Source organism: Gossypium arboreum, chromosome 6 (genome assembly GCF_025698485.1).
Source record: "Gossypium arboreum isolate Shixiya-1 chromosome 6, ASM2569848v2, whole genome shotgun sequence".
Classification (NCBI taxonomy): domain Eukaryota; kingdom Viridiplantae; phylum Streptophyta; class Magnoliopsida; order Malvales; family Malvaceae; genus Gossypium; species Gossypium arboreum.
In genome coordinates this window covers 109,459,358-109,475,771 of record NC_069075.1, presented here as the reverse complement: position 1 = coordinate 109,475,771, position 16,414 = coordinate 109,459,358, and the positions used below count along the sequence as shown (strand labels likewise).

Below are 16,414 nucleotides of genomic sequence, written 5' to 3'. Positions count from 1 at the left end.
ATTTTTAGTGATTTTTCAATCTCATATCACTGCTGCTGTCCGCAACAGTTACTGCAGTAGACTATGCCAATTTCATGAATCTTTCCTTGGCCTTACTAATCATCCATCATACATGACACAAATTATGGCCACCTTATCAAAATTAAAGTTTCTAAGACTCGTGGCTATAGGTTCTAGCATCCCACTCAATCGACCACATAGGCCATTTTCACATGGCTTAAAGTTTACAACCCACAATTCAACAAAACATAATAGCCTATACATGCCAAATGTTCTCCTAGTTCAACTACGAAGACAATACCAAAAGATTTCCAGCCGTGTGATGACTTCAACGACGGTTCCGAGCACGCAACAATACGAGTCCAAGAGACCTAAAATGGGTGACAAGAAAACACCGAGTGAGTTTATAACTCAAGAAGTCATAAGCATTCATCAACCATCCATTAATAAAATTTTCACAACATCAAACAATAAACGAGGCTAGGTACTTCATCCATATCGAAAGTATACCATAATTCCTCGGACCTTTCGGTTCAATCTCATACCAAGTCATACATCCACATTTCATATTCTATACAATAAGATATTTGAGGCATTTTACACACCAACTCATTCACACCACAATCATACAATTGCAATCATCACATAGATTTAAAGCTTACCAAGCTCAACCCCGAGCATGAACGTATTGCCTATTCGTCATGAGCTCAAGGTACTTACCCGATCCGCTGTCCGGGATTAACTCGATAATGTCGCACACTCAGTGCCAATTGTAATGCAAGAGCATATAGTGAATCCGCACACTTAGTGCTATATATTTTCAGCTCGCACACTTAGTGCTATATAATTTTCAGCTCGCACACTTAGTGCTATATAATCAAACTCGCACACTTAGTGCTGTACAATTTTAAACCCGCACACTTAGTGCCAATCTTGTCACCGTGTCCATTTATACCCGCACACTTAGTGCCGAGACCAATACCTTATGCATTTTGCTGCCTTTATACATTCAACAATGGCATCATTCCATACACATACATTTTCATTTACACATCAACTCATTTAAACACAATTGCGTATATATTATGGTCATTTACATCAACACCAAATATATGCTTAATGACTTACATTATGTAGGGTAGAACGGTTCCAATTCGCTACTCGCTTGCTTTCTCCTTTCCTTTGTCCGATTTAGTCCCCTTTGCTCGGAGCTAAATCAAACAATTCACCTCTCCATCAAACACAAACATACGGCATTCATATACATTATTATGATTATTGCCGAATACTTAACACAACTAAGCTAAAATTTACTCAATCTCATCTTAATTTATTGCTACTTATTCATCAAATTCCCAATACAGGTATTTAACACCTATGCAACAAAACCGGATTAGCAAACACCCATAGCCCATGGCCGATTACAACTTAAACACAAGTCAACAAGATCTCATGATTTCAAATCAAACTCTTCTCAAGAATGCACCATGTCGAACCCTTAGATGATTAAACATCTAATTTAGACAATCTTAGAACATCTAAACGACACTTGTTCAAGGCATTAAACCACTACATGTTCGGCTATTACCTTAGGTGCATTAGAAATTTATACTATCAATAAGCTCAACTTCTTGCAACAACAATTTCTTCCTCAAGGTTTAAAGGCTAAAATCAAATTATTCTCCCATTAACCATAAACGAATGTACCATACCTCCATCAAGATTTCAAGATTCTTTTGGCTTGGGTTAAGTAAGAAGCAAGATGATTAACCTAAAACAAGCTTGAATTTCAAAACAAATCTAACACTTTTACTAACCTTTCTTCTCCTTCCATGACCGAAAGTCTTTCTCCCTCTTCCTCTTTACATTCGCCAAGAAGAGCTTAAGTTCCAAGCTTTGTTTTCATGACCCTCTTGCTAGCTAAAGAAGAATGCCGATTTGCTTTAGGAGATTTCCCTATTCCTTCATCTTTTCAAGTCATGGCAATTGTAACAAAAATGAGGAAGGATGAACAACCAATTTTCTTCCCTTTTTTTTTCTTTGTTTTGTCACGGCACAAGAGTATCCATACACACATTTTTCTTCATCATTTTCCTTCTTTTTTTCATTTCTTTATTTCCTTCCATAATGCACTAGGCCAACATGTCTAGGACATGTTTTCTTTGCCCATCATCATGTCATGGCCGCCACTAACCTTAAGAAATGGGTTATTTGACATGCAACTCCACCTTTGTGTTAACATGCACTAATAAGCCATTTAAAATTAGCCTATCATATTTCACCATGTTTCACATTGATCCCTATTTAATAATTTCTCACAAAATTGGTAAAATTAGAGAATGAAACTTCCACATATGCATGCACACATATAGTAAGCATAGAATATAACAATTAATTATTTTTATGACTCGGTTTAGTGGTCCCGAAACCACTTTCCGACTAGGGTCAATTTAGGGCTGTCACAGGCCAGACGTTTAATTCATTTATATGACTGACTGTTCCTTTTTATAGTTGGGGATTTCACACTGAGTTTTCGTAAACTCACCCCGTTTATTAACCTTTCAGGTAATTTCCAGCCTTAGACGGATCAGGGCTACGAGGGGCTCGGAGGAAGCCACACACACTATTTATGTTATAGTTTTGATTATTGCTTTTAAATGTTTTTATGTGGGTTGTTGTAAAGCCGTTGTAATTTTCTGGATCTCAAATTTGGAATTTTATTTATTGTTCTTATAATTGCTAGTATTAGAACATGGTTTTCCAAAGCAACTACTGTTGTTCAAAACATCACGTAACCGCAATTGTTTTTAAATTAAGTGTCCGCCACTACCAAGATTTTTTTTTACAAAGTTGTTAAGAATGATATTCAGCTGAGGTTTTCTATCAAGGTTTAAAAAGGGTATAAGTTTTTAATTACTAAGGAGGGTTTTTAATGGAAACATGGTTTCCGAAAAACACTTCAATGTGACACGCCAGATTCGAGCCAAACTTCCAGGCCGGGTTTGGGGTGTTACATTTAGTGGTATCAGAGCCTAGGTTGCAACAACTCGGCTGTGGATTGGGTTTTCAAAGGTTGAAGTTCAGAAAATTATTTTCAACCACGTGTTCAGTTTGAAGTATTTTTCTTACAAAGTGTGGCACACCGAGTCTCCGGCGCCGAATCCGTAAGTCTTCTGAATACTTTTGTCTGTTTAGAAATTGAAATACTGTGGATTCTTTAGATATTGGTCTGAATTTAAATTTGGTATTTATTTTATGTGGATGTGATGTTTGGATATAGAAATTGTATATATGTGTGATAAATATGTGTCTGCTTCAATGAATAAGTGTTGTATGTATGAGATGTTTCAAGTTCTAGTTGAAGTGTGATAGTGATAGTAGGATCAGAGTGCGCAGCAGTAGCGTAGTGGGGTAGATGTTACACGACCACCCTGTTAGATGGAAATTTCGGGGACGAAATTTCTTTAAGGGAGGTAGAGTTGTAACACCCTGAATTTGGGCCTAGAAGTTTTGGGCCTTGAGCATTAGAGCGGTTGAAGGCTGCTTATAATATTTTGTTGTGCGTGTAAATTTCGCTAATGAAGGCTTGTTTTAGTGGTTAAGTGTGTTGAGAAGTGTTAGAGAAGTCCCGGTTTAAACACGGACTCTAGCAAAAAATTTGGTTTAAGGTGAATCAAACCCCGGTGTAGTAGGTAGGCCTTAAGAATATTGTTGGAGAAATTGTGACACAAAAGCCTTGTGGTCTAGTGGCAAAGTAGCGCCACATAAGAGGCGGGAAGGTTGCGTTATAGAGGTCGCAAGGAGGTCCGTGGTTCAAACTCATGGCAAGCGAAGAGCATTTATTTTGCTAACAAGGGTGGCAAGAGTTGGTGTTGAATTTAAACTCGATAATGGAGGATCCCACATCGGAAGCTAACATAAGAGTGGATGTGAAGTCGGCTTTAAATAGAGAGAACCATGAGGAGAGTAATGTACCTTTCTTGGTCGATCCTTTCATTGATGGCGTGCTCATTTGGGTTGGGCGTCGGCTAAGAGTGCTCGAGCGGATTAACTCCAGCCTCCTATCGTGTGTATTTCTCACTACTCTAGTCAGTAGGATGGCTACTTGGTCGATGGTAATGAAGGGCCATGTAGGCCCAATGGGCCTACGCCCAATTGGATAAGTTGTTTGATTGTGTAGTAAATATTGGACTAGGCTAGGTGAATCTCATATCTGTGGCTAGATTTGGGCTAAAAGGGCCACACGAGCGCAGGGCCCATTTGGTGAGAAGGGCTTTAGGCCCATTCGTATTGTTATCCCTGTTTAGAATACTTTAGTTTACCAAATTACTGAAATACCTCAACTTGTAAAATTACCAAAGTACTCCGATTTATAAAATTACCAAAATATCCTCGATTTGTAAAATTACGAAATACCCTCGGTTGCAAAATTATTGAAATACCTCGATTTGTAAAATTACTCAATTATCGCTTTTACCTTCGATTTATAGAATTACTATTTTACCCTCGATTTACTGAATTACTGCTTTACCCTCGATTTATAGAATTACTATTTTACCTCGATTTACGTAATTCACTGCTTTTACCTCGATTTATAGAATTACTATTTTACCTCGATTTACAAAATTACCGCCTTACCCTCGATTTAAAGAATTACCATTTTACCTCAATGTAAAAAATTACTAAAATACCCTTGGTTTACAAAATTAACAAAATACCCTCGATCAATAAAATTACCAAAATACCATTGGTTTGTAAAATTACCAAAATACCCTCGCTTATGTAATTACCAAATACCATTGTAGGTAGAATCCAAATACCCTCGTAGGTAGAAAACCGGAATACCCACAGAAAGTAGAATTACCAAAATACCCCTTTAGGTAGAATGACCGAAATACCCTTGTAGGGTAGAAATACAAAATACCCCGTAGGGTAGAATTACCGAGATACCCTTGTGGGGTAAAATTACCATTTTTCCCTAAGGTGTTAAATGACTATTTTGCCCTTGTGGCCAAGTGACTGACTTGGACTGTGTGGTTGACAATTTGATTGTGAATATATGTTGGTGATATGAATGACTTGACTGTGGATTGTTTGATTCAAATATGGGCGATATTCGATTACAGATGTTGTATGCCATGACATTTATATCTTGCATGGGTTATGGGTTATATTGATGGAGGAAGCATCGAAAGTGGCTTGTCCACGATCGAGGCTTTGCCTCAACTTATCGATATCTGAACAAAGAATGCTTTGCAATCGTGGAGTGTAGGGTCGGGTGGGTTGAGCTATTCCCACATGGAGTGTAGGGTGGTACGGGTAGAGTGTAGCGGTTGGTTATAGGTGGGTTGGGATTGCATTCACATTCGATTTTGATTCTATTACCCGATACCGATTCGATTTTGATTCTCATTACGACATCGATTCTCGATTCTCACACCTAATTTTGATTCGATTCGATTCTAGTTCGATAATGTTTCTTATTCGTAATGGGTTAAAGCCCATCCTGTATCGTCTGTTATAATGGGCTAAGGCCCAATTGGTACCAAACCGTAAGTAAAGTCAGGGCGACGCTTAATTCATTTATATGACTGACTGTTCCTTTTTATAGTTGGGGATTTCACACTAAGTTTTCGTAAACTCACCCCGTTTATTAACCTTTCAGGTAATTTCCACCTTAGATGGATCGGGCTACGAGGGCTCTTGAGGAAGCCACACACACTATTTATGTTATAGTTTTGATTATTGCTTTTAAATGTTTTTATGTGGGTTGTTGTAAAGCCGTTGTAATTTTCTAGATCTCAAATTTGGAATTTTATTTATTGTTCTTATAATTGCTAGTATTAGAACATGGTTTTCCAAAGCAACTACTGTTGTTCAAAACATCACGTAACCGCAATTGTTTTTAAATTAAGTGTCCGCCAACGCTGTGATTTTTTTACAAAGTTGTTAAGAATGATATTCAGCTGAGGTTTTCTAACAAGGTTTAAAAAGGGTACAAGTTTTTAATTACTAAGAAGGGTTTTTAATGGAAACATGGTTTTCGAAAAACACTTCAATGTGACACGCCAGATTCGAGCCAAACTTCCAGGCCGGGTTTGGGGTGTTACAGGTAATGCCCCTTACCTATTCCGGTGACGGTTACGGGATAGGGGTGTTACACTACCAACACTCGATACCGATGTGGCTTGGGCTTTAGGGTTGGTGTATTGCTTTCCGCGTCTCTATTCTGATATCCCACTGAAGCTGTTGATCGGTTAAAATAGTCTCCAGATTTCTTCGACGAGGAATGGTAAGATTTACTCATCGATCTCTTCCTCGAATCTCTTGCCTCTAAATCAGCCCTTCTCTTTTCTCGGCTAAAATCTTCAACTTTGCATGCCCGTTCAACTAGCACAAAGAATTCTTTCAAATCTAATATCTCAACTAGAAGTTTAATATCTTCATTCAGCCCATCAATAAACCACTTACACATTATTTCTTCAGTTGAAACATATTCTCAAGCGTACTTACTCAACCGTACAAATTCCCTCTCGTACTCAGTTATAGTCATGCGGCCTTGTTTCAATTCTAAAAACTCTTTATGTTTCTGATCGAGAAATCGCTGACTTATATACTTCTTTCTAAATTCAGATTGAAAGAACTCTCAGGTAATTTGTTCTCAAGGAACCACCGATGTCAACATTTTCCACCAATGATATGCATTATCTCTAAATAAAGATACCACACATTTGATACATTCTTCAGGAGTACATGAAATTTCCTCAAATACTCTGATCATGTTCTCGAGCCAAAACTCAGCTCTCTCAACATCATTATCAACGATAGCCTGAAACTCTTCAGCCCTGTGTTTACGAATCTTATTCACTGGCGGGTTATTTAATCAAATCAGATTTATCACTTGTGGCACAACTGGGATTTTTTGAGGAATAGGTGGGGGTAGAGGTTGTTGAGCAGCCGGATTAGTTCGAATGAACTTCGTGAACCACTCACTCATCATCTGGAAGAATGCTTGTTTAGCCTCTCCCTTGTGGCTACTAGATACGAGTCTAGAATCAGACTACATAGCCCATTGAGCGAGAGCGGGCGCATTACTTTCAACATCATCAGCTATTGCTCGTTCGGGATCCATTTACTATATGAGAAATTCATTTTAACTGTAAGGAATCATCACACTATCGTAGTTTATATATATGGCATGTATAGCTAGACTCTCACTCGCTACATTAGTTCTAGAATCGACTAAACCGTAGCTCTGATACCAATTAAATATAACACCCCTAACCCGTATTTCTCACCGAAATAGGGATACGAGGCATTACCGGATAACACACCTCATTCATATACATTTATACATTCATACTCAAAATCCATTCAAAACATTCACAATGTCCCTTGTAAGGCTCACGAGACCTTAAAACATACTTAGAAGTGGTTCGGGACTAAACCGATAACATTTGCAAGCTTTGGGAAATTTAGAAAAAATTCAACATTAAAAGGTCACATGCTCGTGTGAATAGGTCATATGCCTCACACGGCCACTAGACACGCTTGTGTTAAAAGCCGTGTGAAAACAAGGTATACATTCTAACTTGCACCACACGGTCGAGGACTCGCCCGTGTGCCATGACCATAGGAAAACTGGAGAGGTTATTGACTTGTGCCACACAGTTGGCCACACGCCCATGTGCCAGCCCATGTGTCACACACGGCCAATAGACACGCCTGTGTGTCTAGACCGTGTCAAACCTGTAGGGTATACTGACTTAATTCGAAAGGGTACCCCAGGGACACACAGCCGTGTAACATGATCGTGTGTCGCACACGACTAAGACACACACATGTGTCTCTGCCAGTGTGGACAAAAATAGGCCATTTGTAAAGCCAATTTGCCACCATTTTCTCATGCATACATAAAAATCTAATTGGTAACATTTCAACACATACATAGGCAGCCAAAACATGCCAATTCATACACATATCATGCCATCTATCCACAACCATTTCAACTACTCAATTCCATATTCAAAAACATACCAAAACAATATGCCAAAATCATCAAGACTTACATAAGTTCTAAATGCATTTCCTCATCAAATTATCATCTATATCATGACACAAATTGCACCATATCATCATCTCAAATTCAAACCACAGTATGCCAATCTTCTAAGCATTAATACATCAAATAATAATTAACCAAATGAACAACCATTTAGCTATATCAAAAACTATGCCAAAAATACGAAAACAAGCCAACATATAAGGCATTATATACATCACATATATTACTTATCAAACATATAATTCAAGCCAACTTAAATGGCCTTACACACCAACATTTACATGCCAAATCTCATGGCTAATATCATAACTCAAAACATACTAAGATGACACTAGCCTATACATGCCATATACCATATATACAAAGTTTCAAAAGTACCAAAAAAATTATCGATAGTGTGATGATGCTTCCCAATGATTCCCATGTCCATGTTAGCTTTGATTCTCTATAAAACATAAAGAAATAACATACAGTAAGCTTCACAGCTTAGTAAGTTCGTATTAAATATATACTCAACAGTTCATAATATACAAATCATCAATTCGTACTAATTAATATCTAAATCATGGTGACCAACAAACTTTCCTCATACTTACTCAAGTGTTTATGAGCAAGTTCATAACTTCTTCTGTTTGGATTTCATGCTTTATATGTACATACCTATACAAATTCATATCGAACTCATACCTTTACGTGATAATGTCGAATACTCGATATCTCACACACTAAGTGCCAAAGCATAGCTGAAGTTATTATAATCTTGCACACTAAGTGCCTTTCATAGCCCAAGCTCTCTCAGTCTCGCACACTAAGTACCATATATAGTCGAAGCTATTCCGATTCGCACACTAAGTGCTTTATATAGCCAAAGCTATCTCGATACGTACACTATTAGTCGTCGTACACAACCATCATCTCATATATATAATTTATACAATATTAAAGTATTAAAAATATAATTGTAACAATGTTTATCATGTACGAACTTACCTCAGACGTAAAAACAATGAAACTAGTCGATTAGTTGAGTACTTTGTTCTTGCCTCGATTTAAGTCCAGGTTCCTCTTTTCTTGATCTATATTATAACAAATTCAACTCATTTAATCACATAATATTTCGATTTAGTCCACAACACACATTTGGGCATTTTTACACATTAGCCCTTAGACTTTCACATTTAATCAATTTAGTCCAAATTTCTCAACTACATCAAATTTACACAATTCAATTTAATCCATACTTATTTGAATTACCATAATACCCCTAGCAGCCTATATTTCACATTTATTCACACTTTTAACCCCATATTTTCATCTTTTTACAATTTAATCCCTAATTTGTATTTTTACCAAAAATCACTTAATGAAACATATTAATCTATCAACAATTATTCATTTTCCATCATCAACACTCAAAAATATTAATCTATCATCAATGGAAACTCACAAATTTATCAACCAATTCAAAAATTGAGGCATGGGCTGGCTAGTACTCAAAGCAACGATCACAAAAACGTAGAAATCATCAAAAATCGAGCAAAATACATACCTTAATCAAAGAACAAGCTAGCCGAATGAAAACCTAATCTTTTGGATTACTTCTCTTCTAATTTTTGGTTAGAAAAGATGAGAAATAATGAACCATTTTGTTATGTTTTGTTATAATTAACTTAATTATATAATTACCATTTTAACCTTAATTAAAACATTAACAAAACATTTAATGGTTGACCATTTATGTCAAATTCCACTAATCATGGTCTAATTACATCATAAGGACCTCACATTTAATAAACCATAGCAATTGGGCACTTTTAACTATAGCATGCTACTTTTGCATTTTATGTGATTTAGTCCTTTTCTCAATTTAAGCACTCAAACGTTAAAATTAGCTCACGAATTTTTCACACACATATATACACATAACATAAACACCAAAAATAATATTAAAATAATTTTTTGACCTTGGGTTTGTTGTTACGGAACCAATGTTCCGTTTTATCTAAAACCTGGCTGTTACATATGTGATAATAGATTTATGTGTGAGAAATGTATGATTTATGTTGTGATTTGTTCGGTAATGCCTTGTAACCCTATCCCGAAAACGAATATGGGTTAGGGGTGTTACAAATACAATATTATAGATTGTAATATTACACTCGATGAACCAATAGACACTAATGATTTTTCTTACTAGTTATGAACTTACGCCTCTCATTTATATATCTATCTATATACTCCTTGTAATTTTGTATATTCATTCTTTTTTTAATATAATTTTTTAATTTTCATTTTGAAATTATTATTTTTAATTACAAGAAGTCCTAATAAGCCCTTGTACTTAAAGTTGTTCATTGGCTCAGCTACTCACTCAAGTCAGAAGGCTCATTTGTTATTTGGAAGGGTTTAGGTAAAAATATTATACTTGAAAAATGAGTTTGGGTAATAAAATTAGGCTCGATTAAAATATAGGGTAGGTTTGGGGTTGAACATTTAAGGCTCAAACTTGAGCCGACTTGTTTTCTATGTTTATAATATATTATGTTATGGTATTTTTATATATTACATAATTTAAAATACATAAAAACTAAATCTATAGTAATATGTAAGACTATAATGTAAAAATATTTCTTTTTAAAAAGTGTTAAGATGCCTATATATAAAATTTTATTAAATGCAAAATATATAAATTTATTAAATATTAAATTAAAATAACATAATATTTTTAAAAAATTTAAAAATATGTATGAGCCTAAAATGGATTTGAATTAGTCGTTTACAAATATAGGTGAACTTGAACAAAAATTTAGGCCCATATTTTGAATTTGGATAAGCTTAAAGTATATTGATATTATGTTTAAGCTCAATCGATTTGATTTATAAATACATCTACCTATACTATTAGGTTAAAAGCAATTACTCTCTCCAAAAATAAACAAAATAATTTACTTCATATACTATAAGAAAGCAAAGAAACAAGGATGATGGATAACAATCGTTAATAACTATAGATTAAAATGTAATGTAACGCCCTAATTTTCGGGAATCCTGTGAATGTTGGCATAGGTTTAATTATGTTAGTGGGCCTCTAGAAAGCCCAAACTTAAGATAGAACCCGACAATTTTAGTTAATTTTTGTTCCATAAGAAAAAGGGGGTGAAATTATGAAATAGGACCTATGTGAAAATGTTTGAAAATGCTATAGGCTAAATTGAAGTGGCCAAATAAATAGGAGTGCAAAATAGGAGGATTTGCATGACAAACCTCCCATTTTACATGAAGTGGCCAGCCATCATGTTGTTGTAGACAAAATGTACACTTGATATCCATAATTTATGGTACAAATTGATAATAGGTTAGGTAAATGTTCAATGATAATAGGTTAGGTAAATGTTCCATGATAATGGGTTAGGTAAATGTTTCATGATAATGGGTTAGGTAAATGTTTCATGATAAGAATTTCATGTCTTTTGTATTAAAGAATTAAATGGATGAAATATGAAGTTTTATTAAAAGAAAAGGGTGAAAAGAACAAAGTTTTGTCCATCTTTGTTCATCATAGCTGAAAGTTAGAGAAGAGAAAGGAGAGGAGAAAGCTCTTGAGTATTTGGTCATTAGGAGGAGGAAAATTGAAGGTAAGTTCTTGGTACCTTGCTTCTATTTTGAGGTTCATGAGTTCTTCTTGATTCTACCTTAACTCTTGAAGTATATTTTGATTTTAGTTGTGTTGTGAGCATTTAGTCATGAATTAAAATGAAGGAAATGGTTGTTGTTTCATGTTCTTTTGATGAAAAATGGAAGATAGGTGAAGTTGAGCCAAACAAATAAGCATGCATGTGCCTTAGATGTTAAAGGAAAAATCAGCTAACATGTTGTGCTTTAAAATGATGAAATGGAGATTATACTTAAGTAAAATCATAGATATGTGATGATTGATTGGTGATATACATGTTTAAATAACAAGCATGCAAGTTAGGTGTGAAAGAGTGATTTGGTAATAAATCTGCTTGGGACAGCAACAGTAACATGACTTTGGAAAATCACCATAAATTGTGGAAGATGAGTTAGAAACTGCATAAATTATGTAATTAAAGCTTATTGAGTCTAGTTTCTAATGAAATAAACAAGAACATATTTTGAATTCTGTACAATGAGAAATTTGATTCGTAATGAAGGGTGGTCAGATTAGTCAAACAGTGAAACATGGGAAACTTTGAGAAAAATCTGGTATTGATTGGCTAAACCAAAAATTCTGAAAATTTTATGGATAGAAGATATATGAGTCTATTTTCAGGGAAAATTAACGGCACTTGATTTGGAGTTTCCTAGCTCCAGTTATAAATAATTTAGTGACTGTTGCTCAGGAAGACAGCTTGCAGTGAAATTATGATTATGTGGTAAACATTGACAAAATTTGTTAATGAGTTGCTTATTGATTTCTTATAAGCTTACTATGATCTGTAGGTGTGGTTGGCCGAATATTGTAAGGGGTTAATACGTAGTTTGTATTTGAATAGTTAGATTAACGTGTTAGTAATCCAATTGTAGGCGGTTCGTGTGTGGATCTCGTCAAGATATCGTCAGCAAATGTGTGTAATCGACACCCTCTCATAGACTAGATTGGCAAAAGCGAAAAGCGAAATACCGAAAAGTTAGTATTTTGGAAATTTGCGAGTGTCTAATGCTCGTAAGATAGTTGGGTTTGTATATTTGGTAATCTAAAGTAATAAACCGCAGATGCGCGATTTCGTACATTTTGATAACTTGGGCTTAATGGGCCAAAGATCGGGTTCATGGGCCAACGGGCCCAATTCGGTAAGTATGCACGGTAAGTGTTCTGATAGTACGTAAATAGTTAGGATATGCATGAAAACCCTAAAAGTAGCTAAATTACTATAATACCCCTATGTATGGAAAATTATCAATTATACCCCTAGGTGCAAAATTACCGTTATACCCCTAGGGTTAATTTTGACCTAAAAGCATGACGATCTCGATTCTGTATGATGTATGCCATGATTATATATCTATTGCATGGGGACATGGGTTAAATTATGGAGGAAGCGTTCTAGTGGCTATGCCACAAATATCTGATCTGGTGGCTCTGCCACAAATATCTGATCTGGTGGCTCGCCACATATATCTGCTACGGTGGCTCGCCACGATTATCTCAGATCATGACTCGTCACATTATCTATTCCGCAGCCATGCTGCAAATTCTGTGGTGTGTAGCGGTTGGGTGGGTCGAGTTGTCTCCCCACATGGTGTAAGGTTGGTACGGAGGTGTATACGGTTGGATATGGTTGGGTTTCTGCATAAACATGTAATATCTGTTCTATTCTGTTATGGGCCTATGGGCTTTATTTTGAATTCTGTTCTGGGCTAAGGCCAACTTATTCTATTTCTGTGGTTTAAGCTGATATAGGCTATGGTTGGGTTAATTTACACACTGAGTTTCCCCAAACTCACCCCTTTTATTTTCATCCACGCAGGTAATCCCCAACCATAGTGGGCTTGGAGCTATGAGGAATTCGAGTGGCCACATTGCTCAAAGTTTGATTTTCTTCCGTGAACTGGACATCCTTTTATTTACGTTTGAAGTTTTGGGTTTTAAATGTAATAAGGCCGCTTATTTATTTTGATGGTTTTTTATATGTATTACTAAGATAAGTAATACTTATTTTAACTGTTGAAATTGGATAGCTTTAAGGCGTTTTCAAAAACAACAGTTGATTTCAAAATAACACGACAACAAGCAAAGCTTCCGAATGAAAGTATTTTCCAAAATTAATCACTTTTCCTAAAAATGACTTAATCAAATCGGTTTCTAGAAATATCCATGACGTTAAAGTGTGGCAATGGCGGTATGCATGTCTAGGATTGGATCCGAAGGAGCTTGGTATAAGCAATCCGATGGACTCACCACCTCTTTTCGGTTTCCTACCGGTGCACAGCTTCCATTCACTTTAACCTTTAATGAATTAATCTTTTGAACATCAAGTACGATTTTCTGGACTTAGAATGGAAATTTTTTTTACGTTTTTGATGTGGCATGCCGGATCCGGCCATAACTTCTGGGCCGAGTTTGGGATGCTACATGTAATTTAATCCATATCAAATTATATAACTACAATTGAAGCCAACGTGAATATCATCTTCTTCTTCACTAAGACATCGTAGGAAAAAGAAAGAAAAAAACCTTGTTGAAGCTTTGAAACATTCGGCCATAATTGGTAAGCAAATTTAAGCCTTTTTTTCTTGTAATATTTGTGTATTTGAGGTCATTAGAGCTTGATTTAGCTAGCTCATGTACCAATTTATAAACTTTTAAAGTTTTAAAAAGTTGCCATTGTTGATTTCTTGAAGATTTAGGTGTGAAATCAATAGAAATTAAGCTTTGTTTAAAAAAAGGACTAAAGTGTAAAGCTTAATTGTTTTTGTTTTCTTTTTTTTGACAAATGTAAGGCTTAATTGTTAATTTTGTACATTAGGGAGAAAATTAAAGAAAATGAAAAATTGTCATGAAATTTCAATAGAAAAAGAAAGTAGGAGGTCCCTAATGAGTAATTTTGAAATTGTATTTCAATTTGAAACTCTAGATAGAAAGTTATGCTAGTCTCGATTTTAAGGAATAAATTGAATAAATTGAAACTTTTTTGTGGATTGACAACTGATTGTGATTTTTTTGGAAATTAATAGTATTATATGTTTTGTGACAATTATTAGTTAACGTTGACCCGGATCCGTTGAGAGGAAAAGGAAAATTGAAAGTCGTTAACAAATAGCTCGAAATTTGGGTTTATATTTCTATGATTCAAGAACCATTTATTTTCTGCATGTTCATGTCATTTTGCATTATATGGTGTTGAGGTGAGTTATCAATGATTATTTGAGCTAAATTGATATGGTTAAGATTTGATATCGAGATAGAGACTGAATTGAATAAAATGAAAAAAAAGTACAATTTAATTTATATGCATTAATTTGTATGAAATTTGAGTTGAAACATGTGTGTTTTATGATAAGATGATGAGTTGATAAAAAATGGAGATTGAAATAATGTGAATTGAACTATATTTATAATGAACCGAAAATTGGATACCCTATTAGCTGTTCAAATCGAGTCGAATATAGTTGGTATGCCACGAGGTCAGGATGCTGATTTAAAATCATCGTTGTCGGGCAATCCGGGGTTGTAAATTGTTCACTTAAAGTCATTGTTGTCAAGAAACCCGGGGTGAAAGATTAATTAGATCGAGAGAACCATTGTTGTTGGGCAATCTGGTATGGTAGTATGAATTTGTATAACGTCATTGTTGCTGAGCAACCTGGGGTGACAGACCTATGTATATGATAACTCTAGAATATAGAGTTATTTTCAGTAATTTTAGAATAATAATTCATGCAAATTTTCAGTGATTGGTAACAAATTTTGTACTTTTCATTATAATTTTGTCCTATTAGATAAAGTTGAGTTAAATTTTTTATCTTGATTAATTTGCATGCTAAATGCACGCTTTTTGCAGTTTTGAAGGTAGTTAGTGCATTGGGAGGAAATGACTTGAAACTCACTTAATGATGCTCAATGTTGCAGCATCTCTGCAACAAAAGCCCTACGAGATTGGACTAATGTGTTGCCATCTTTGGATGCCCCAAATGTAACTCCCCAAATTTTAGGTTTTTGCTTTCACTATTAATTGACACAATTGTGCATCTGCTTCAGTGGTTAAGTGTTCTGGGTATGTGTGAGAGGTCCCAAGTTCAAGCATTACCTTTAGCAATTTTAGTTATTTTGGAATTAAGCCTTATACTAATTCAGTAGGCTTATATTCAATTGCTTGTAAATTCATCTCAGAATGGGCATATTGTTCTAGTGGTTAAGTGAAGTGTTATTAAGCTGAAGGTCTTGTGTTTGAATTGCTGCTCTGGCAAGGGTGTTATATTTTTTGCTCGGTGGACTGATAGAGTTTCAACCAAACAGAAAGTCTGAGTAGTGATAGTTAGGGCCTATTCTTCTGTGCTTAAAAATAACACTTTTGGAAGAAAAGCTGTGCAGAACAAGCTACTTTTTGCTGGAATTTTTGGCTTTTCAGAAGTGCTTTTGAAAAACACTTCTGAAAAGGAGAAGCTAAAATTTTTAGCTTTTCCTCTTCCAAAAGCACTTTTAGTGCTTAATTACTTTTTCACCCTCCAATAATATAATACTTTCTCCTTTTTTTTGGTGCTTATTACAAATGTGTTAAAATCATTAATTAAAATAAATAAAAATATTTTTAAAATACTAATTACAAATATTTAATGGTTATATTTAAATATATAAAATTTAGTTTTATATTCTAATTAAATTTT

At 35.0% G+C, this 16,414-nt stretch overlaps 2 long non-coding RNA genes across 2 annotated transcripts; both read left to right on the top strand.

Annotated features, from left to right (window-relative positions):
* The first annotated feature begins 12,818 nt into the window (after nt 1-12,818).
* LOC128294008 (uncharacterized) lies at nt 12,819-13,588 on the top strand. Its single transcript, XR_008284174.1, has 3 exons — nt 12,819-12,893; nt 13,271-13,336; nt 13,558-13,588. It is a non-coding gene; the product is annotated as an uncharacterized LOC128294008 (long non-coding RNA).
* A 2,072-nt stretch (nt 13,589-15,660) lies between these two features.
* LOC128294030 (uncharacterized) lies at nt 15,661-16,112 on the top strand. The gene is made up of 2 exons (XR_008284205.1): nt 15,661-15,723; nt 15,921-16,112. It is a non-coding gene; the product is annotated as an uncharacterized LOC128294030 (long non-coding RNA).
* The last annotated feature ends 302 nt before the right edge of the window (nt 16,113-16,414 follow it).